At 35.0% G+C, this 25,628-nt stretch overlaps 1 protein-coding gene across 6 annotated transcripts in view; it reads left to right on the top strand.

Moving 5' to 3' along the window:
- Positions 1 to 25,628, top strand: part of Vha100-2 (V-type ATPase subunit a family protein Vha100-2) — a 76,815-nt gene that overhangs the window by 24,756 nt on the left and 26,431 nt on the right. Inside the window, exon 1 of one of the 6 annotated variants that reach the window (XM_046613223.2) lies at positions 17,050 to 17,238. The exons of the other annotated variants lie outside the window; for them this stretch is intronic. The gene's annotated coding sequence lies outside the window, so the exon portion shown is untranslated. Of the gene's footprint in view, positions 1 to 17,049; positions 17,239 to 25,628 lie in introns of those variants that run through there. 6 annotated transcript variants of the gene reach the window in all.

Here is a 25,628-nt window from a genome sequence, read left to right as displayed (position 1 = left end):
TATTCAAAAACAGCATTTTCTTCTGAGAAACTTACTAGAAAAAAAAAAAAAAAAACACAGTAACGGATATCTATCAAATCTAACTGTCAAAGGTCACCGTTGGAATTCGAAGTTTTCTCATTTGAATAACATGGGAAAGATGTGACTTTTTCAAATTATTATCACATGTTATGGAAACATTTTGCAGCTAATCAAGTCTTTTCTGAAAGTGTTATGTATATGAATTTCTGTTGTAAAGTCAATAGCTTAGCCACTAACATCGCACCTCGCAAAATTGAATAGCTACAAGTTATATTCATATATATACGTCCACGAGGATTTTTTTTTTTTTGCAGTGTACAACAATTTTCTTTGGTGGGAGCGGGAAAAAACGTTGCTTCCAAACAAAAAGAACATCCTGCATCTAGTGTAACTATTAACCCTTTGAGTCACGCTTTATAGTGATGAGACAACTTTTATAGAATGACAGTATTTTGTGCCTTTTGGGGTAGCTAATTACGATTAGTCGCTGAAATCAGATTTCAAAAATTAAAGATTGCGGATCCAATATGGCAGACGAAAATTTCAAATCTGATCCAATACGGTCAGAAAACTGTATCCAGGGGTTTTCGGAGTCGCTAACAGGATTCGCCACACTGAATTTTCAAAATCTGATTTCAGATTTTTAATCAGTGACCCCAAAAACTCCGGAACAGAGTTTTTTCTCCCGATTCGATCGAATTTGAAATATTCATGCTCCATATTGGATCTGCTACCTTGAATTTTCAAAAGCCAACTTTAGATTCGTAATCAGCGACCTCAAAAACTCATAATTTATGTAAAACATGTATATACGTAGAGGGGTAACTTTCTCGGAAATGAATTATCCCTTCAATTTTTACGATTTTTTTTTCAATTTTGTTTCTAACAATAATAATTTACATTATATTGCAATAATTACTCTTGACTATTGAAAACCTATGAGTATACTATCAGAAATTGGAAAAAACCGCAAAGAAATATGTGGAAAAGTTTTCTAAATATACAAAAAATGGATATCATATAAGTGGTAAAAATACTTAGCACTATTACTCAAAAGATTAACACGGCTATAATATGTAGTACATCGTGGAACGTGGTAGAGTTCGTAGATGCGAAAGATGACGAAAAAAATCGACTCACTCAATAAGTGGTCTTATCAGCCTCTCAATCGTTGTTAGAAACTGTTTAATCAATACCGATACGGGTATTTGACAGGCATTGTAGCTAAAGGAAGGGACTGTTACGCGCTTAACTATGTATGTCTGTTTGATGAGTTAATCTCGAAATGATGTAGTGTCCGTGGAATTTTATCACCGTAGTGGACAATCCGACAGTCCAGCTTTAAAAGACTCGGTCGGTTGTTATGCTGGGCCAAACGGTATCTGACCCTCGAGCATGGCGTGTCCTTCCAATCAGACCTGACCCGATGCGATGACGCAACTAAGTCACGCTCCATGCCGCACCCTTTTCATCGCTTCAAGCTCTGCACAAACTTGTTCGGTGTGTCATTTTCTTGATATAATTTCCTCTCAAATATTACCGGAGTTCGGGAGTAGAAAATTTCTAATGATACATAACAATGGCTAACAATGAGCGGAAAAATTCGTACTGTCGAATTTGTTAACAGAGCATGTTTATATTTTCAGAATTTAGAATTTGTAAAACGTAACGTTGGATTTGGGAATTCGATTCAACAACGTTGCATCTCAAGTCAAGATGTTTTGAGCATGGTATCACGCGACCGATAAGGAGTATTTACGAGAATCGAGATAATTTCGTCTTGAAAACTTCCGAATCGATTTGGAATTTATTGTAAAATGATTTTGCCACTGTCAGAAAGTGCACTGTAGTCAGAAAATTTCGTACAGATCTTTCATCTATTTACTACGCTGCGAGACGGTCTTTGAGGTTATATTTAGCAATGTATTCGATTTCTAATTTATATAATAATTTATCGGTCCTTGCTGATCAGAGCGCACTTTGCTAACATCAGAACGATCGGATTACAGTACAAAGAATTTTGAATGGAACCAATGTTTTACGAAAAAATGCTATGGATTCTCTTAATATATTTTCAAATCGGTCACGTGATCCCGTGCTCGAAACAGATTATCATAGAGTTTCGTTGATGATTCTCAAAAAGGTATTGTTACTGGCTGACGCATGCATGGTGTTGTTGGTGAGTGTGGAGTGGTGGGGAATGGAGAGCCTGCTCTACTTCCTCCTTCGCTGTCGCTGTTTGAGTTTGGTGGGACTATAAGATCCATCGCATTTTGGCGTCTTTATCTTACGGATGTCATTTAAGTCACTGGAAACTGTTCCCGCCTTCGTAGATGATTGAGAGAATGCGATTGAGATTTAAAATTCATCTCCCATATCGTATATTAATGCTGGGGTATAATTAAAACAATTTCACCCGAAGCGTGTTCCATTATTTCTGTGAATTACCGAGTAGCTTTTTAATTGTTGCTGAGAGACCCAGCGAACCATCTTTTTTTTGCAACTTTTTATTTATTAATCTACTTTTTTGTTAACAACTGCTGAGTTTTTTGGTTCGAAATCGTCCCCGAAATATTTCCGAGTCTAAAAAAAATATAAAATTTATTTATATATTGCAACAATAGCACACGTACACAAATTGTCAAAATTCGTAATTTTCCATGCCAAACAGCGCTTCTTGCTAATCTACCATGAAAATCCGAGTGCCAATTTCTACACAAACTTAATACACACCAACAAATTTCATAGAATTTTTTTTTTAAATCCGTCCTTTTGCTGTTTTTGTTTGTCCGCCATGTTAGTTCCGCCATTTTAAATATTTGAATTTCAAATTGACATTCATAATCAGGTACACCAAGAGCCCATGAATGCGAAATTTCAAACGAATCGCACGTGACGAAATATGTATGCATGAAAGGGTTAATAATGATTCTTAATAAATCATCACGTTGAAATGGATGTCGCTAATATTGAAGATGGGTGTTTAATCGAATCTGCTTCAATAAAATATGTTATATTTTTTGGAACGTAACCAAATCTTAATCATATTTTGTAAATTGACCAGCACAAATATTTTACTAAAAAGCAGATGTAGTCAGTGATGACGTAGCCTCAAAAATTTTTTCTAGTGAAAGTTTAAGTTGAGTTGATATATTGTTGAACAAAGTTCTGAGATACTACGGTTCCCAACCGAATTCCGAGATACGATATTATTTGAATCAAATCATGAAACACCATGTTGGCCCTCTCAGTTGTCAATGTATCGTTTTTCGAAGCATTTGCATACTGAAGCTGCGGCATTTCTGCATAATTGACGAGTCTCACTGTCATACTCTCACCAATTTTGATTTGATTGGATGCTTAAGGGATTACATCGGTTTTGAAGGGCAAAAAAACTCATTTTCTCTCATTTTTTTTTAAACATATAACGAAATAATTAGTTTATTCAAAACTTTAAGCACATAAAGGACGGATATTTGAACAATATTTTATAAAATTTTCGTTCAAAAATTTTGGAAATTCATCCGTTTAGAACTGGTTTTTGGAGACCCCTTAGAAAAAAGTATCCTCGCGCAGAGAAGGCCAGGATAATTCATCGTAGATTGATCTGAAATCGAAAAACCAAATTTTACCTATCAGAAGGTGAGTATAGCTCGCGATTGAACGAAGGGTTTTTTGTTCTTTGATGACAATTTATTTTACAAGTCAATACATGGTCTAGATTTTACCGAAGGTCGTACTGCTTTGCATACAACTCTATGAAAAATGTAATATTCAATTTTTTTTCAATCCTTCGTTACTTCTATGATTATGTATTTATATTCGGGTAAGAAATTGATAGTCTATACGAGAATTTCATCACGAAAAGAGTATGAAAGTCAAGCGTTTATCGAGTTATTCTTAACTAAAACTTATATCTGTATCTGAAAATAATATGGTATTCATTTTTCTTTTCTTATATCCATTTTTCACGATCTATACATATATGAATCAGTTTAAGACTTTTACAAAACCTACTTCATATTTTTTTATTTCAATCTGCAGATTAACTATCGATATAGTGTTTGTTTTGATTATCTGTGTGAATCTTTTGTTAATTTTCTATTGATAATGCTACTGTAAGGCCTGTAACGCTTTCAAAAATTCCTCGAAAATGTAATTCAATCAATAACCTGCACTAATACCAGAAAAAAATATCCCATGTTTGTTATCATGCGGTCGTTTTATCAAGAAACTTTTATCCTAGGTTTAACAACTTGAGTTTCGATACTGACACTTGGAATTTCAAGCATTAGAATTAGCTTGTATGAAATCTGTCTCTTGCATGGTAGATATTATCACTGAATATACCAAAACTCGTTCGTGTCAATTCTGATATTTTACGATAAGCATTATACAGACCGAGTGTTGATTTTATCCTGCACAATATTGCCCAATCGGTGAGCGGCATCTACATCTGAACGTCTGATTAAGGATGTACTGGCTATACATTCTTAACCAAAAGTGAGTCACGTCGACAATATTGGATACTCTATGATAAGATAAGTATCGAAAAAAAATTAACCACTACAAAGACGATAAGAAAATTAAATTTAAATAATAGTAATGCCCAAAAGTTATCAATAAATTGGTTAAACAAGACATTATTTAACAGTTTTTTTGGGAATGTTATTTTTGTTGCGTGGAATGAAGTTTTTATTTTCCAGTATACACATAAATTTTTTTTTCATATCATTATTTGGAAATTTCCGTTTTCAAAAATTAAAAATTTTTTAAAATGGAGGAAAAATTGCATATTTTGGATAATTTTTCGTAAAAACCTTGTACATTACAATTAAAAAATTTTCGGTCATTGAACGAAGTTTCGTAAATACAGCTTATACAAATTTTCGAAAACGGAAATTTCAAAATAATCAGAAAATTATTTAGAAATTCATGTGTATTCAGAAAAAATTCTTTCATATGACAAAAAAAAGAAAAATATTCCGTGAAAATCAATTGAAAAATATTTTGTTTAAACAATTTATGGATAACTTTTGGGGAGTATTATTATTCAAATTTAATTTTCTTATCATTTTTACTGTAGTTGTTTTTTTTCAGATACTTATCTTATTATAAAGTATTTAATGTTTTCAACAAGACTCACTTTTGGTTGAAAATGTATAGCCAATACATCCTTAATCTTGCAGTCTCGTTTTTGTTAGGTATACAAACGTACACTGCCAGCCAAAAGTTTGGGTACACCAGTCGAAATTTCTTACCACACCAAAAGTTAGATGGCGGACTCAAAAATAAAGATAGTCAAATTTTCCAAGCGATGTTTTACGTTTTTTAAAATTCTATACGATTTTTCGACCCCAGGACGTACTTTTCAACATGGCCGTTTTCGGTTATTTTTTAGCCACCGAAAATTAACCCCACACCTTAGGGATAATTTTTTCTCCAGTTTCTTCTATAGTAGACTTATAAAAGGATGTCGAATGCTATATTTTCGTTTTTTACAACGTTTCCTACGATTTTTTTTCGCCCCAGTGTTGCATTTTTCATTTTTAATATATTATCTTAAACCCGATAGTTCTCAAGAGACAACAACTCAACTAATGATGATTCTCCGAGTTCCAGCTAAAAAAATTGTGAGAAAAATATTTATAAAATTTTTGAAAAAAAAAAACTAGCTACTCCAGTGTGAACCTATGCAATTTTTTATCTTCCTGAAATTTCCTCTGAAACCCCATAGTTATTGGATTACGCCTCTTTTTTTAAAACATGTCTTTTTCTATCTAAAAATGTAATACCGGGGTGAAAAAAATTGTACGAAATTTTGTAAAAAATTAAAATGTAGGTTTTGATATCCTTTTTAAGTTTACAATAGAAAAAACGGGGGAAAAAATTTTCCCTAAGATGTGGGGTTAATTTTTGGCAGCTAAAAAATAGCCGCAAAACGGCTATGTTCAAAAGTACATACCGGGGCTAAAAATGAAATCGTAGAGAATTTTCTAAGAAAGCAGAATGAAGGTAAATTCGTGCAGTTTAGAACGTCGCTTGGGAAATTTGATTATCTTTATTTTTGAGTCCGCTATCTAACCTCTAGTGCGGCAAGAAATTTTGACTGGTGTACCCAAACTTTTGGCCGGCAGTGTATGCAGGTATGTACAAACACAATTCAACGTCCCATATGATAATTAAAGTTATCACTAGCGTGAGGTAATTTTCTCTCTTACTCTTTGAAGTATCTTACGTGAATATGACTCAGGCGAAAACATTTCCCAGCTCAAAATTGGTCCCTGGTGGGAAAAAATATCGGTAATTTTTATAAAAATCGCTACAATTTTTTTAGGGAATTTAAAGAAACTATCGTATTTTTTTCAATAGAATTGCTCATTATGTTTTGTGGTTTTTCATAGATAATTTTACAATGGTTTGTTTTTTTTGCGATCGTTTTTCGTAAATAAATCGTTGAAATGGATATAATTTTTTGTCGAATATCATCGAATATCTGGTTTGAAAAAAAAACTAATACTTGTAAAATGAGAAGATTCTATGAATTACACTTACATTTTTATGTAATAATATGATAATTTATGATGATCAAGAGCAATGTTTGAAACTAACCGCGCGATTTACGATTGATTTTGCTAGATCATGAACATTACCGTTAATTCGTTATGGATATTTTTACGAGGTTGAAATTAGTGACGTTAGCGGAAGAACTTATTGAAAATAAAATTCACTATTTTGCTGAATGAGAATTACCTAAGAAAAGTTGAGTGTCCAAAATATAATATTTTTCTTCTGTGTAAGAATCTCGTCAATAATAGAATTCTTTACATTTGTTAACTCAAGGTCTCAACTTAACCGCGGCTGCTTTCTGAAGGTCATTCAGTCCATTTTTACGTATATTTTTATTAATTAGCGGGACAGAATTTGAAAGTCACGCGACACATATGAGCTTATGAATTGTCGTGCTAAATAATAGTCTGACACTGAAAAAAGTATACTTATTGCTTTCATATTATATATATATATTCAGAAAGCCTGCTGGCCACATTGACAATTTTCTGGTTTTATAAGTGTCATTATATTGTTTACGAAATCCACGCAGTCAATATTGAAAAAATGTAAACGGCTTGACCAACTTCGGAAAATGAAAATGCTATTTGCCTAATTTGTTTGAAATGTAACTCGAACTGAAGCTTGTTACAAAGTATACAGAGTGTATGATTACAGGTGATGCAACACTAAAGACTAAAATAATGTTACGCCGAAATTGCAATGTGCATGATTTGTGTAAACCCTCGTCGGACCTTCTGTGTGGAGTTTTTTCAACACCGGCACATCATCTAATTAACCTTTTAATTCACACTGGGACGCCCAGCGTCCCACCTTTTTTTTTTGCAGTTTTTTTATTTATTAAACTACTTTTTTGGTGACACCTGCCGAGTTTTTTGGTTCCACATGGTCCCTGAAATATTTCCAAGTCTAAATAAAATTAAAATTTAAAATTTATTTACTCATTTATTGCAAAGATAGCACATGTAAACAAATGTATGAAATTCGTACTTCGCAACGAAAAAAGCATTTTCTGCTAATCTACCATGCAAATCTTAATGCCGATTTTTACACAAACTCAATACACACCATAAAAATGTGCGGATTTATTAAAAAAATTTCTAGTTGGTTTTGTTTGTCCGCCATATTGGATTCACCAATTTGAATTTTCGAATTTCGAGTTCAGATTCGTAATCAGCGACCCCGAAAGCCCATGAATGCAAAATTTCAAGTGGATCGCATTTAAGAAATAATGCGTGCATGAAAGAGTTAAAAGGTCATACACACAATCTGAATGAGACAGACATTTATAGCCATTTATTATTTTTTGTCGTATATGATGTTCAGAAAGAAAAATCAATCAAGTGCAATAGGTTATATGTTTTGCACGCACATATGTATAACTTTTACTTTTGCAGCTTTCTTGGTTTCTTTTTTTATAGTAAATTTTCTAATGCCCTGAAACCGTCGTAAACCAATTTGTTCATTTCAATGTATTCAATCGGTTTGGTTTCATTATTTTTTACAACAAGTCATACAATCAAAAAAAAAAAATCTGTCTTTGTCGTGAAAAACGTCTTGCTGGGTCTTTATATGCATTAAGGTCATGCGGTACTTCTACCTTTAACGAATGAGCTAAGGAACGCCTTTGTTTATTTGATATAGGAAGAAAAAGGGGTGAGTTTACTCGGTCGGTAAGGGTAGGAGTACTACATAACCTTAATTTCGGTTCTTCACATGAATTCTATTATAGGCATGTGATGTATTAATAAATGGATACGATTTTGTTACGTTTTTACGGATTTACGGATTATTAAAAAAAATCATTTTTTTTGTAAAAAGTTTTCAGAGGGTCCGTTGTGCCATACGTTCTCCTATTTACTTTGCGTACAAAATTCAGGTATCACAAGCAAACATGCATAAAATGTGTGACAGAAATTTTACTTGGAAAAATGAAAATAGGACACGTGAGCCCTGTAAAGAATAAAATTCAAATTTAAATTCTTAGTTTTTCGTTTCTTGACAAAGTTACTGCGACATTCGCTGATAAGGAGGTTCCTGGGAAAAAAATACTCGATACTCTTTGTTAATAGCAATACGAGATAGTCGTGCATTGCGTATTTGTGAAATTATTATATCCGGAAGCTGCTCTGTAAACCAGCTGCTTTAGGTACGGTGAGCCAGACCTCGAACTTCCTGTTTTCACACCGCAGATTCAAAGCTCATAGAAAATAAAGGCGAATATCCAATTCGACTTTCAAAGTTCATGTTCAGATTCGTGATTATAACTCAAAAGCCCACGGATGCTATATCGCATGAAAATATTAGGATTTTTTTTATTTTGTACTACAGTAATGGATCCACGATTACAAATTTTGGAATTCTGAGCCTGGATTTGTTATCGGTGACCCCAACAATCTTCGCCTAATAATTTCCATCAAAATCCGAATATGTTTAGATTTTATTTCTATCATGTTGGATTCGCCATTTTCGAATTCGTGAATCTGACTTTAGATTCATGATCAGCGACTCCATAAACCTTACAGTACCAATTTTTATTCGAATTCATTCATCCAACCTCGTGGTATCATTATTTTTTTTAAATTTTTTAGATTTTTTTTAATCCAAATAATTCAAAGAGGACCACCGATCAAAACCAAAATCTCATCTCAGCTTCAAGTTTGGAAAAGCTGCGACAATTGAGACCAAAACCAAATTGAAATCCGGTAATACTCAATGTATACATATCTCTTGAATAGAGATATCGTCGGTAAAAAAAATTGATCTCACGCATTCATACATAGGTATATGTATACATACAGACGTCCATCCGAAAATGATTGGAGGTGATTCTCTAGGTCTTGAAACGTCGAGATCTAGTGAAACCTCAACTTTTCATTTTCGAAATGGTTACAATAACTTCCTTTCTTCTCTGAAAATATAGAAACAGTAAATTAATTACTAAAAGGCATCGATATTTTGACAACCAACGTCTTCATGTTTTGAGTAAATCACTCTTAGGTCTCGAATCTTTATCTGCCGACTTGTATAACATGCATCCAGAAACGTTATGGTGAAACGGACGAATAAGATGTACACATAAAACGTACTTCAACTACGGCGGCGTTTCAGCTCGATTAAATTTGAATGATAACTAAATATAACCTTTATCATGCATCTACTGCTTATCACAGTACAAATACTGGTCTTCCATCCTTTCCAACATAGGAATGATTTTCGTCCATCGTTTAACTATTTTGTCGAACTGTACTTGTACATAAAAATTGTTTTCGATCAAATGTTGACAAATTTTGCAGTAAGCGAATAGTGAAGAGAAAAATTCTTCCTTACACATATTGTATATAAATATCTAAAACGATCTTCATTTTTCGTTAATAGCGTGATAAATATTAGATTTACGAAAATTTTACAAAAGATCTTGTTGTAGAGCATTAAATTTTCCACAAAATTGCACCAGGAAATTTTTTTATTACACAACGTTTTAAAGCAATTAACAGTTTTTTTTTTTTAAAGAATTTCAAATGCTTGCATTTTTCCATATAAAAATTCGACTGTTTAGCGGGGCGTGTGAGAGTTATCGGAAAAATTCGGGGACAGCCAGATTTTTTACTATGTATGTTGACTACTTTTAGGGGGCATATATGTTATATATGGGGCATCCCATGCCAACTCACTGAGCCCGTGCCCCGACCGATTTAGATTTTCTCATTTTTGATGAAACCTTAATATGATTAAATATTGATGTTTCTTGAAGACACTTATCGCTTATTGTTATTCATCTTTCAGAAATTCTGGAAATAAGCGCCGAAACAACAAGATTATAGAACTTGCATTAAAATTGTTGAAATAAAATGTTTGATTCCTTCTGGAGAAGTAGAAAAAACCGGAATCGCACTCCCGTTCTGAGCTTAAAATTATCGTGTTGCATCTCGAAATATCTACGAATTTTTTGGAACATAAAAAAAAAGGCGTTTTTGAGATAGCTTAAATAGCGAAAAAACGAAAATCATTTTCAAAATTTTTTCGTGGTTTTTGAGGAAGGTCGATCATATAAAACAGAATCAGATAAAACCAAATTGGTTGGAGTCACGGGCTTGGTGTATAGGGCATTCCATGCCACCTCTCCGAGTATATATGAGGTGTTCCATGTCAACTGAAAGGACATTTTCCCTGACCCCCGCCAATTTGCTTTATTATTTTTTATATGATTCTACAACCCAAAAAAAGCACTCACCATTTTTTTAGATTTTTCGTCCCAACCATTCTTTTTTTAAAATGTTACGAACCCTTTTATGGTCCTAAAAAAAACGTCATTTTTTATTTTTTTACATAGATCCACATAATTTCTGAGTCCCAGAACAAACATTTTGACCCATAGTTCAGACTGGAGAATTGTTTTTTTGTATTTTTTAAATATTTTTTTAGAGGAATAATTTTTCTTATTTTGTATGTATACAAATTGTAAATTTGCTTCATTATCTTTTATATGATTCTACAACCTGATTTTTTTTTTTTGTACGTATACAAAACATATGTTATGTTTGTAACATTTTTTTAAAAAGAATGGTTGGAGCGAAAAATCTGAAAAAATGGTGAGTGCTTTTTGGAAGTTGTAGAATCATATAAAAAATAATTAAGCAAATTGGCGGGGGTCAGGGAAAATGTCCTCTCAGTAGGCATGGAATACCTCAAATACATTATATATGAGTGTAGAGAACTATATATTAAGAGAAATCAGCAAACTAATAATTCCGATGCCACGTTTGTTACAAATCAGAAAAAAGAGAAAAATAATAAAAATTCGAATGCCACTTGTGGGTCGCATGACTGGAACCAGATAATCACTGGTAGAACAGTTTCCTCAGTTGTATGAGACTCGTCATTGGATATGTTCATCATATCAAGGCGAGTCACGTGCTAGTGCTTAATTATAAGTTTAGTAAAATTAGCAGTTGTATCACAAACTGATTATAATCTATGAGAACCAATTAAGATGGAAGGAATTTTGTCTACTCCTCCCACTTCTGTCTTCAATTATCGCGATTACATGAACATAAGCTAAAGACCGCAGGCAGCTAACGAGCTGTGTGAATGCGATAATTTACGTAAAGTAAATAATTAGTAGCCAAGTGAAAAATATTTAAAGAAAAGGAAAACGTACGTCACTTTACAAATGAAGATACCGGTAACAAGTAGTTTGTGTAATGTACAATGGTATTGAAATTTATATAATTTCAAACTGACTTTTTCCTTAAATTGCGAGAAAATAAAACACTAAAATCACGAACAAGAACTAAGGTATCAGTTTCTCATTTAAAATCGTTTTAAAATAGTAAACAATCTGATTAATTCGTATGATTTCATTCTGCAGTAACTCATTTTATACAGAAACTTATTTTTCACAAGATCACTGAAATACTTTTTTCTTATTATCATGGCATCGTTGAATATTTAATTTTATAACATTGCGCCGATATTGGTTATCATCGACAAATGGGAATATTCAAATGTATGCTTAAAAAAATCTGGTTCAGAAACTATGTAGAAAATAGTCTTCTGAATAAGATGGAGCTAGCGTAAAGTGAAATCGAACAAATATGCTAGAATCTTAACCATTTCTAAGCATTTTGAAACGAAGCATCGATATCTACGCTCGTGTTTATGATTCCAGTATATTTTTTATTTATTACTCTTAACAAGATTTTCTCAACAATTTCGAGGGTAAATTTAAATGGATATAGCGCAATGATGCGTTGCCCACCTGGACTACAGAAAAATGTCTATCTATTGATTTGTAATTCTACTATTTTCTGAGTGGACATATTTATGAAGTTAATTGCGGAATATATTCTAAACATCAACCTATTTCATCAAATATATTCCACGTGTATAAAGTCAGTTTTATGCCAGCCTGATGTCCCAGTAGACCCTGACTAAACTTGAGATGTTCCAACTACCACAAGCAACCACCAGGCGTCATGGAAGTCCTTGTCATTCTCATGATAAAAGTATCACATAACTTGTACTAAAATGTGGCCATCTACTTACAAATTCATACGTAGTATGATTTCATGGTCTATTTATTACATATACCACTTGTGTAGATATCTACCTACAGATTATCAGCTACTCATTTTGGTAGCCTCGGCTTCGCATCCGCACAAAACTAAATAATTCGTGACGTTATTTAAAAAATGAATAAAACTGAACGAACGCTGCAGGAGTTTGATCAGGTAGTGTCTTAAACACCTGCCCTGTTAAACACGTCATGAGGCCCTAATCCAGATCTGATGAAAGCCTGATCAGGGTCTGAATATCATACCTGAACTCAGCTTGATCAGGACAATACATATATCAATCTGATCAGGTGGTAAGAAAAGCCTGATCATGGGCTTATATGAGACTGGTAGGAAATTTATAATCGGGAAACTTATTCATTGTGCGGAAGGGACCGAAATTGTTTAACAATAAGTAAAACTTCAGACTTATACCTATATTGGTGACAAAATTGTTTATACAAAATCGAATCGAAAAAAATAATTGTAGCGACGGTATATATAAATCCAAGTCTGACAAACCCTGATTGATCAATTGAGGGAGGGTGAACTGATTGCCAGATACATCGCACTTTGAAGTCGAAAAATAGTCCGAGGCATACGTTCATTGTTGTGCAATCGGGTCTCTCTCTACGTATAATGTCTTTAGCTTCGTGATGAATGCACACTATACAAGAGGATGTGTTTTGTCATCGATTCATTCCAAAACCGATCAGCAAGGGCTTATCGGAGTCTACTAACAATCGGTGTCAGTCTGTATGTAACATCTCCGATGAAGAAACACTCCATTCGACACACTTATAAAGACTGTCTTGTTTGTCTGCATCATAATTGGACTCATCTAGTAATAAATTAGCTGTCCATATTGACAAACATTCACGGAAATATGTTTATTTAAATATTCCTCAGTAGATGTTCAATTGATTTCAAATTCTTTTGTGATATTCGTTTCCAAATATATTCGCAAAACTGTGCTTTTCGCAAAATTCTTGCCGAATCTACGTCGAAATTTTCTGTGTTCATTATGTGCCGCCTCTAACCCGTTGAACAATGCTCAAAACAATTGGTGTGCAAAACGTAATGTATTTGCTTCAAGTACGTTCTCAAGCACTTATATACCTGGCAATGTGTTTGAAATTAATTACTGTAACCTAAAACTTTTTTTGTTTCAACTTTTTTGAGCAACCGCGATAATTGAAGGTATTCACAAGTATACCTACGTATTTTTTTCATCAATCGTCATCACTAAGTAACATCTGAAAATGAAGTCGCGTTTCTTTACAAATTTGATAACACACCTTCCACTTAATCCAAAATCTTAACGGTTTGACAATCAAACTCGATGTGCAAAGTTTTAACAGACCAACATTGTAACTTCACTATCTCTCGTAATAACGAGAATAAGTAATAACATAAATTGGCTAATAAGATACCTTCTTGATGATGGATTACACGTTATATAGTAGTATAACGACATACTCAAGGCTGTGTGAGGTATTATTACATGACTCTTACGGCATTTCAGTGCACCGTATAAACACGCGTACAATATAAGATAAGCGTTTTAACGAAGAACCAATGGTAAATATGTGTACCTTACATATATTTACATACATGTATTCCCAGCAGATAATGCAGTATCTTAGCTTTTTTAAAGTTTAGCATGCGTGCAATCAATTTCATTGGAACAATGTCTGGTAACGGATGTCCTTATAGGTCATCAAGATGGGTGTAACTTCAAAAATTTGACAGCGGTCCGTCATCTGAATTTATGAATGCTGATCATCCTGACAAAACTACGGCTCTTACTCTCGAATTTTAGTGCATGCGTATTAAACCATTCAGTCATTAGCAATTCACTCTGTGTGTTCAGGCTGTGGAATTCAGAATAATTATATTTTCTACACAAACAATTCTTCATACTCAAGCATGTAAGTATGCAGCAAAGACTTATATAAAAATAGAATGTCGTCAATGATTTTATTCGAATCTACAACGAAGAAATCGTATATTGTGTTACTAGTGTGGAAAAGACGCGATTTCTGGCCAGTGTGAAATTCGCAGCGTGAGCCGTATGGCGAGTGCTGCAATAGCAGAGTTCTAGTGTGATGAATTGATCATGAGAAATTCGAAAGTGCGCATGCGCCAACGAAAGCTCTAGTGTGTAAAACCAGGTATTTCAGTTATGCGCATGCGCACTGCTGATTGATTTCGTTTTTGATCCAAAGAGTAAAGGGAAAGGGAAATGCCTTCAATTTTTCTTGAGACTTGGACGATTTGCAATGCATTTTTAATTTCGGAAAACTTCGCTATAACTCTATTTCGACCCCCCCGCCCCTCTCCTTTCATAGGCCTACCGCGGATATTACCATGGAAGAGTACGTTTTAAAAAAATGTTATGCAATAAAAGATTGATAAACAAGTAGTTTTTGTTTTTTTGTAAAATTTTACCGTTCCAGGACATTTGAAGGGTCAAATGACGGAACTAGCTTATACGTATGGAAATCATTGTCAAGAGGAAAAAATTGTTCTGCGTTTGTTCGTGATAATCAAGCTGAATTTCAAGTATAGGTAGCTGTTACGAAGGTACATAATTGACACCCATGAGTTCAAAAGACATAATATTGCACGCAATGAATTAGAATGCATCAATTTTAAAACTACGTATCGCAGGCTAACACCCATCACCCAATGTGACCTGGTCGTTAATCAAACCCCCCTCAAAATAGCTCCCAACAGATATGATCAGAAGAATCCTCAAAGCAATACGGAGATTAGGATTTAGATCTTCCGTATTTGAATTTTCAACGAAGTTGACAACGGTCATAAGACTGTTGAACTATCGAAGTTTTTAACACAACTGGTTGCTTATTATTTCGTTACAAAGTTAACATTTGCCCACGTCCTGATATGTACCAACAGTCGAAGCTACTTGTAGATTGCAACACTGTTTTACCAGTGTCTTTCGCGAAGTCCAACTTCTATTTATTGCACGGAAATCCCCAAGTTTCAGCGTATGATTATAATTGTTCAAAAGAAGTGTAAGATTTACAAATTTTTTCAGTACGGATACTTTATAAAATTGACCGATGTTCGTTGAAAGTAATCACAAAAATGAAGAAATTGAAGAAATCAGAAAAAAATTGCGGTCCTCTTGACGCCTTTCGACGGTAATTGGCGCTGGGACTGTCCGTTAAGGGAACCCGCAAGTGAAATTCGAGTCCTACAATAAATATGTGCTACACAGCCGCTAATTTTTTTGAACGTGGTTTTGGTTAAGAAACGATGTCCCACGTCGAAAAATATTTCCAGTAAAATTTTTGCCATTTTCGACATCGATATTTTTAAACGATAATGAATTTCGCAAAATCTATGCATAAAGTTGTTCGAAATAGTGAACAGGTCATGTTAAAAAATTGGCGAATCTTAATATCAAGTATTAAAGGAGGAGATACGTTTTTAAGTAAATAAAAACCACTACAAGGCCGTTTTTCGTACTAACAAGCTCCTCAATTTCATGTTTTCTGACTTTTACTGTTATGACATATTTGTAGATCTAGAAGTGGCAGAAGCAGCAGGGATCAGGGGGGAAAGTCAAAAAAACATGTATAGCGGTGGAGTTTGTATATTCATATAAATTTCATTTTTTTTCCTTCGAACACATAAATTTCGAAAGAAGCGAAGATTATGACGGAATTCTTTTTAGACGTGGGACACCACTTCTTATCAACGGCTTTGTAGGATATGTGTATCGTAGAGCTAGAATTTTACTTGCAGGTCCCCTTAATTCACTAACGAGATATCGCTAGAAATATTGAAAATGGTCGAACATGATTCTACATAGAGTTCGATACATTGAGATTCATAGAAAACTAAAACTCTTATTTTTGGGATGATAATAAAAAATTCTATTCTTATCGGAACACAGATAAGTGAGAAGTTGAAAATGCACGTAAAATTGAAATACATATAACGACGCGGGGTGTGGTGCTCATTGCGATGTGTAAAGAATTGCCGTGGAACAAACATCGGTTTGCCTTCGCGGCCTGCGCTACAATCGTCTTAGCTTTAATTGCTCCGAGATATGCCCCTCCACCGGTCTATTTGCAGATCGCACGAAAGCCACGGTAGCCAATAATTTTTCTAGAGGTACGGGAATCGGGACGGCATCATTGGCTCCGCCACCTCGCGTCAAGTTATTACCTTATACCACTGGAAATGTGAACCAATCCTTTTTTCGTAATAACTCTGCATCATCGAACCAGAAAGAGAGAGAGAGAGAGAGAGAGAGAGAGAGAGAGAGAGAGAGAGAGAGAGAGAGACAGAGAGAGAGAGAGAAAGGGAGGGAAATAGACAGAGCAGGCAAGCCGCAGGGACGCGCGCGGAATTCGTTGAAGGCTCACACGCGGCATCACTCGCCGCTAATATTTCCCCAAGAGCTTCTCTGCCTCCGCACGTCGCACGTATCACCAAACGAATCCTAGGATCAGTCCCAGTCCCAGCCCCGGGCTGAACGCGACACAACAATAACCGACGCTATCCGTGCATCCCGAACCCCGGAAAACGTTGCTTCGACACGTAATCGCCGATCGTAAGTCGCCCCATCTTGACTACACGCTAGTTACTTACTAGTCACACTGCGCACACACACACGCACACTATCTCTCTCTTTCTCTGAAATAGACTTGCCGCAAATATTTGGACTCGCCATGAGGCATCGAAATCTACTTCCTGCACTTTCCCGTTTATCGATATCCTCGTCACATATACTATCGTTACAACGTATTCCGAATATGTATATTGCGTAACAAGGTCTTTTCGGGCCGAGTGTAAGTTTGCAATATGAGTCGTAGGTGAAGTCGAATACGAATATTGCGAATACTCGAGGCGAAAAGACCGTTGGATTCTTCTCGCACACGATTCTTTATATAACGAGAGTATGTTACGCGTCTTTTCACGAAATTGAGGTTAGGGTCGCGTAATGTCAGGTTTGTTTGCGACAGCGCATGCGCGGAGTACAGAAAACACCAATTTTAACTCCTAGGACTTAACATTGGTCTTTTCAGTACTTCGCGCATGCGCATTCGTAGACTCACTCTACCGTCATAGAAACGGGTATTTTGTGTACCAAAAAGAACGCATGAAAAAACATGCTCGAGTTGTATAAAAATACTTATATCATTAACGCGTCGTTGAATAGATAGAGTATCGAAACATGAGCATATTCAAACATACCGGGATTAGTTTTCTGTGAAACTCACCGCTCAACGCCAGCAGGTAGCCAATGAAAGCTACATTTCGTATTGTTGCAGCATATTCGAAATGTAATTTCGGTTATCTATCTGCTCTCCTTCGGCGGTGAGTTTCATGGAAAATTTTCCGATAAATTACAACACCTTTATCATACGCGAGATAACTATGAACGCGAATAACTTTGAGTCGAATCTTCACCCGAAGGAATGTTGTACGTATTACGTTGCAGGTGGGTGTGATTACGCCCGTTACACGTTATATAGCATCCGACTCGGCATCTGTTCTTGCGCGTTGCTTAAGTAGTCCGCACGCAGTATATCTCTACGTGTACATGTATACTCTGAGACACGAATCCGAGTGTTTTCCGAAGATTGTTCTGCTTGCTTGTGCGACTATCTCCAGACTGATTCAACAAGCCTTGAATCACAAATTAGGCTACTTAAACAACACAGAAATGGTGATATGACAATCCCATTGATGCTATTGTTATATTATCTCACAATCGTGGTATATTTTGCCGCTTGTTGTTGCATTCCGAGCGATGTCCAATAACTATGCTCACGTTAATATTAAAAATTCCTCAGTCGAAAAATATCATTTAATTTCATCGTGTCGCATTCACAGGCAGTTCTTTTTTCCACTTCCAATACTGGTATAGTCCAGTATTTCAGATCTGTTTGAATGAGAAAGTATTCGGGTTGACAAGATTTTTCTGTCATGAATTCGAAGAAAATTTAATAAGTAATTGAAAACTTATGCAATAGCGCGAATAGCCGAAGTTATAACGAGGTTCAAGTTAGTAACGCTATTGTAACACGACACTGGGAAAAACCATTAGCTTGCAATTAAGAAATGACTAGATATGAGCATACTTGGTATGTTTTAATTTGTTTATGCAGTCTACTATCCTTCAATATATATCCTAATATATATATATATATATATTAGGGTGGGCCAAAAAATCGACTATTTTTTTTTTCACTTTGTACTCCGAAAACTTGGTTGGTAGAGACCTCAAAAACATTTTCTCCAAGTATGAGCTCCTAATTTTAATAGGAAGGTCCTCCGCCTCGCAGTTTTCTATTTTTTTCTTATGGTGAGGAAGAAAAATACATATCTCGGTATCTACTATTTATAAAAAAAAAATGTGTATCATATTTTCGTAGGAAATTGAATTCTCTTCAAAAAAGGTCTCTTACAATTTTTTTGTATACCTCACTGTTCATACTACTATATTTCAAACGCTTCTAAATTTACGATACAACAATTACTCTTGAAAATGTATCGTTACGTTAATGTTACGACTCTCGACAGCACGAGGCGAACAGGTCATGTGAGAACTAGGAATGGAGAGCGTAAAGAAAAGTCAGTGCAAGGTAATTGTCAGATTGTACATTTGATTTTGCGTCGTGAAAATGCAGTGCTCTTTATGCATATATGTATAATGTATCCTGAGGCGCTCTGGGTGTGTAACACAAATAAGAAAGAAGTTAGAAGCATGATAACGACCTTATCATGCCAAAATACGACAGTGAAGTGTAACTATGCATTTGCTGATATGGATTATAAATTTTTGATTCGACTCGATTTTTATTAGTATTACACTGGCTTGAGTATATTAGGTATAATAATGTGACATATATCTATGGAGGATGTACGTGACGCGTGTTATAACCCACCGGGTACGTTTAATTTACAAAACCCAATGAATAGAACATAAATTTCAGGACACGAATGGTCAAAGTTTATAGGAAAATACGTGACTCCTAAACACCTCAAATTAGAAACCTTTATAAAAAAAATTAATGACAGCAAAATGATTAGGATTTTTCAGATCATATGGAAGAATTATATTTAATCGGGTCTAGGCCCAATAAGGCATCGATATTTTTTAATTAGAAACTCTCTTTTTGGGAATACTATCCATTTCATACACTCCTGTATACAGTTATATCTAAAGATAATCGAGTTATCAATTGTAAAATCTTCGCGCATACGTGCCGTGTATAAACATGAGTTTAGATCGGTATCCGAACGCGATAATAAACAGACATCGAGTATGGGATAAACAGCATATTTGCTTTTTCTCCGCAGAATCTCTGTTTATTATTTGGTCCGCCGAAAGCTCTAATTCATTCAATTACCAACATGAAAATATTGTAAGTCTTCGTATTTCATTCTATACTGAACGTTATACAAAGTGGTCAATTAATTTCTCAGTATTGAAATTTCATTACCTTTTACATACATAAACGGTCGAAGTGAAAAATACACGAAAAAAATATTACTTTACATTGAATTGCAAACTTTCCGGAACAGCTGCACAAAGTATAATTTTTTTATTGTTCTCGGCAAATTTTTCTTTCAAACTAACGTCTAATTCATACATTCGAAGCTTGTAACCACTTGTTTATACGTATAATAGTTATGTCGATCAAAAAGTTCAAATCGAAACATCTCAGATATCAAAAGTAACCCTTACAAATTTACCGGAAAGTACAATTTACCATCTTGATGAATTCAAAAATCATCGTATTGTGATACCATAATTGCTGAAATGATCGTCGAGGGTACGAATGGAAGTATTTCGTAGTCGGAAAAAAACTTGTATATAATTCGGAATTCAGCAGTCAACTAGATCGGCGATTCAAGTATGTATGATAAATTTTCGGGAATTTATAGTGATCGGTAGCATTTCAATAGTTGGTCGATTTTCATATAATGAAAATAGCACGCGTCGTACCGAGTAAACCTAAATTTGTTTGTTGTGTTTTTCTCGGAAACAAGGCAGAAACGATCGTTAAATTGCCTCGTAAGTTACAGTACAATATAGACTATGGTCACACTTTCTCTTATTATTTTTGAGCGATTAGACGGGTTTGATTTCAAAAATCTACATGGAAAGTATTTTCACCTAAACAATTCAAACGAACGCTTTTCGATTCAAGTACTGTTTTAAAATCAATTCTCTGCACTTGCTGCGTCTGTCACACAAAAAAAAAAAAAAAAAAAACGGTTTCGCTTGATAAATTTCAAATTTATTGCATTAAATATTTTCTTTACAGCCAAAACCTGGCTCGATGTCCATTCGCAACGAGTGTGTTTCACGACTGATGTATCACGTGACACGCGTGCGCGGCAGTCGTCAATTTTGATAGGTTAGCTATCTATTTTACAGCAGGCAACTGTATATGACTGGGTGTGTCCATGCCACGTGATCCGCAAATTAGCTTATCCCTTTCACGCATACATTTTTCCTAACATGCGATTCACTTGAAATTTTGCATTTATGGGCTGCTGGGGTCGCTGATTACGAATATGAACTCGGAATTCGAAAATTCAAAATGGCGGATCCAATATCGCGGACAAACAAAAACAACACGAAGAAAAAATTTGAAAAAATGTAAAATTTTTTGATGTGTATCGAGTTTGTGTCAAATTTCACATTCAACTTTTCATGGTAGATTAGCAGAAAGTACTTTTTTTCGTGGAGAAGAACGAATTTCAACCATTCGTTTACATGTGCTATTTCATATAGAACCGAAAAACTCTGCAGTTGTTAACAAAACGGTAGTTCCATAAATAAAGGGATACAAAAAAAAAACGTGAATTAAAGGATCAAAATATCGGGTATCTATTCATGTATAAAGCTGGATGAACTTGGCGCAGAACTCTGCCGAGCCTTTTGGAAATTACACACTATATATCGGCAGTAAAGAGTAATAAAACACTCTTGTTCTAATGAAACAAAAGCAGATAATAGAATGCTGTGATGCGAAAATGATTCCACACGATTTTTTACTCCCGATTTATAAATGAGCTATTTCTAGATTCGCGATACGAGAAAATGATCCCTAAAGACTTTATCTTTTGGTTGTTGTGTGTTGAATATCTACCTACATAAATTTTACTATCAGATCAGTACTCAACATCTACTAATTTCATAAAATCTGAGCGACGTTTGCGAGTTGCGGAAAGAAGGTAAGCTGCTCCGGTTGAGATGGAAAGTCTGACATTGTACGGCGGCGTATCAAATTACACACGTGAATATATTCATCAGGTTACACCTATAACAGTAACTGGTAATTTCGCTATCTGTTTTTATGTGTTAAGTTTCGTTATCTTTTCTTATTGTCACAAGACTCGAGTGTTTTGTTGAACTCGTCACAGGCTTCTTGCGTAAGTACACGTACGTATGTATGAACTATACCTACGTGTAGTATACCTATACATACATGTTATACATACTTGCGTTTCCTTCACCTTTTATATCGTCAACATATATCATACATACCTGTATCTATCCCTGCGGAGACGCCGTTGAACCACTGAAACAATTCGCGATAAATCTCGGTGCATAGGTATGTGGTATAGTTTAAGAGGTTACCCGTCCAGCCCAAAAAAAGTCCCACAGGAGTTCATATTATAACGAATAATGTTTATTAACGAATGGTGGGCTTTTGCATTTCTTTACATTGAGCGTCTCATTACGAACTTGCGCCAGTGGATTCGGCCATGGAAGGTTTGTTATTTAGAGAGGACGTTTCATACACATTCGTGTCTAACTTGTCCGTCAGACCTTAGCCTAACTATTTCGCATTCAGGTTAAAACAGGCATGCGATGCACGCGATATGGATCAATTGTGTTCTTTATTGCATAATACAAAGTAATTCCCGTAACCAGTTGCAAAATATAATATACCCACCGTATCTCAAACCTTGGAGAACTGGCGGTTTCGCGTACAGATAAGTCGGGAAATACGTGATAGACTCTGCCTTTTTTTTTATACTCTATAAAGAAAATATTATAAGAAAATAGTATAAGGAAGAATATACGCAAACTCCAAAGATAACGTCAGGAGTCAAGATACTCTTATTATTTCCGGTTCTAGCGGTCGTATAAATAATGGTATTGCTATTGAAAATTGCCCTCTTCTTACCATTACGATATATTTGAATATTGTAACTTGAATCTATGCGAGCACACTGTCTTTGATATTTGTAACAATTACGGTGATCACCGTGTACCTATATTTAGAGTGGAGCATGTATTTGGCTGAATAGTTTATACGAAGAATTATTTTGGAAGGTCTAGACCTAGACATATATATTTCTATAAGATGCTGAAAAATTTCTAAGAGTAGCTAGTAACTGTGAACCGTAAACAATAGAACAGGAGGTGGTGGAATTAGTTAGAGTAAGGCAAATACGCATTGCGTTGTTTCTGTGCAACGTCGAAACGAATGACTGATTAATTAATGCGAGTGACGAACGCATGGTAAGTTAAACGTACTCTTGAGGCTTACGATACCTTGAAATGTGTCGCCTAAGAAGCCTGTAGCGAGGAAAAAATTTACAACTTAATGTGCCGCGGTTTGACTTATCGCAAATAAAATACGGCTCTTTAAGATTAGACGCTCTTAGTGCTTATACCTATGTTGTATATCAGACTCGGTAGCGACTCGTGTTCTTTCAATACATTTTTAACATGGATCTCGAATATTTTCGGTAGTTCACTTTATGCCCTTTCTTGTCACAACGCAGTTCACCTCATTTCCTTATTCTAGGTGTCAAACACCTGTAGCCCAATTCTCGAGAAAAGTAAATAACCGAGAATGGCGTAATAGAGTGGCTGTAGTTAGGAAACACTTTCTGTGAGATTATGAAAATATTAGACTTTTCATAGGAGTTCGGAGCAAGATTTCGTTTTCTTTTTTCTATTTTTTCTTTTTCTTGTTTACAATTCCAATTCAAATTTTGTTATGTTGTTTTCCTTTTACTCCTATTATTCTGTGGCCACTTTTGCACACAAAAATAATTAATCTATATATTGTTGGCATTAAACTTCTTAAAATACTTGTTTGCTTTTAAAATTATCGTACTACTGCGTTTTCGTGTTTAGATTTTAGTACAACGTTTCGAAATAAAATTTCGAAGAAACGGAAATTGTTTGCGTGTGAATGGTCGATGACCTTGAATGCATTGTAGACGTCAAACTATAAAGCGAAGGACGCTGCAACGATAGTCATTATACTAGGATACCACTATTTCGATTACCGTTATGTTACCCTGATCACCTAGCCGTATATGCATCACTGTACTAATTATCGTAGCTCCGTTTTACAATGTCCTGCCGCTCCTTTCTTTCTTTACTATGTACTTCAATGAATTCAATCAGAAGTCTCGGTCCCACCCAGCATGATGCCGTATAAAAGGACAGCGGTTTCCGGAAAAGGATAAACATCAAATAACCCGAATTAATTGGAGAATTCCAAACGACTGTGACATTCTGTTCAGATTTATTTGAACCCGCGTTTGTTACGAATCAAAGAATATTTTCTTATCGCGTGATATATTTTGTCTGTTTCTTCTGTAGACGCATTTATGATACTCTATCGATCATTTTGACCCTGCTCAAAGTGATCAATAACAATAAGTGTCACGATACGTGGATAGTATTGGATAACTATCTCTTGACAGCAGATAAGATCAATGTCTATCGTAAGTCGGTGAAACGAGTCGGTGTGTGTAATCTATAATGCGCAGATGCGCCAATTCGGCCCGAACAAGGAGATCTCGTATTAAAAGATACTGATTTATCGAATTGGAGCATTTGTAAAACACGGTCCACAAATTCCGGACTGCGGGCAATTCGTAATTATGATAGAGAGAGAAATCGTACACACTAGAATTACGGAATTACAATAGTCGATGGATGGTTTCGCCATTTACCAAATTTTGCAAGTTAATTGATTTCGAAAGTTTCACCAACAGTTTATCTTTATTATACGGGACATGATATTTTGAACAATTTTTCAGACTTTCTCTGTCTCTGTACTTCGATGTGTCAACCAAGTCATGCTTCCAAGTGGTTAAATCACTCTTGAGATCTTTCAGAAGTTGAGGTGTTGGAGGGATTGAATAATTACAATTTCAGTAGTACCAACTAGATACTTTTAAGAATATCTTATACGGAGATAATACGGTCGATTGAATTTTCGTTCATCAAATTCGTAATAAAATACGTCAGTACTTTTTTGCAACTACTTTAAAATTAGAATAAAAGTTTTTAGCTGCAAAATAAAATTGAAATAACAAAGCCAATCTTCATTTTCAAAGAAAAGCTGCAACGCTAGATTGGTCACGGATACTCTGGAGGTTAATTGTTATTCCTAAAAATTATAAAAGTCGTTAAATTATTAATTGTAAGAGATCCTTTCCCAAATAAAGCACTTTTGCAAGAGATAAACTATGAATCAAATTACGGACAAATAATAGAAATTGAGAAAACTAAATTTATGTAATCCCTCCTCCCCCACACAAACACAGACAATAGATTAACTTATTATACGACAGATTGTAAGAACTTCTCACATAGCTTTATCTCTCCGCCGATGCAAATGTCAGCTATTCGGTATACATGTTTCCCTACGTGTTCACCATATACATACCTACTTGCAGACTAACCGGCGAGGTCAGGTCTTCGCTTCCTGCGCGGTTCTTCAAATTGCTTCAATATACCTAATTGAATAATATATCTAGAACAGCATGCACGTGCTTATCTGGTATGCTTCGTCGCGGTGTCACGTGGTTGTTACAAATATTCCTTAACCTTCTGGCAAACGAACAATCACTGTAATTTCACTCCAATTTCACATCCCTTCAGCTTTCAAATCACTCTGTAAGATCTCTTGTCTTAGGGTTTAACCTAATCTAGAGTACCTCAAC

Source organism: Neodiprion pinetum, chromosome 2 (genome assembly GCF_021155775.2).
Source record: "Neodiprion pinetum isolate iyNeoPine1 chromosome 2, iyNeoPine1.2, whole genome shotgun sequence".
Lineage (NCBI taxonomy): Eukaryota > Metazoa > Arthropoda > Insecta > Hymenoptera > Diprionidae > Neodiprion > Neodiprion pinetum.
Note: the sequence above shows the minus strand (reverse complement) of the source record. Positions and strands in the feature narration are given on the sequence as shown.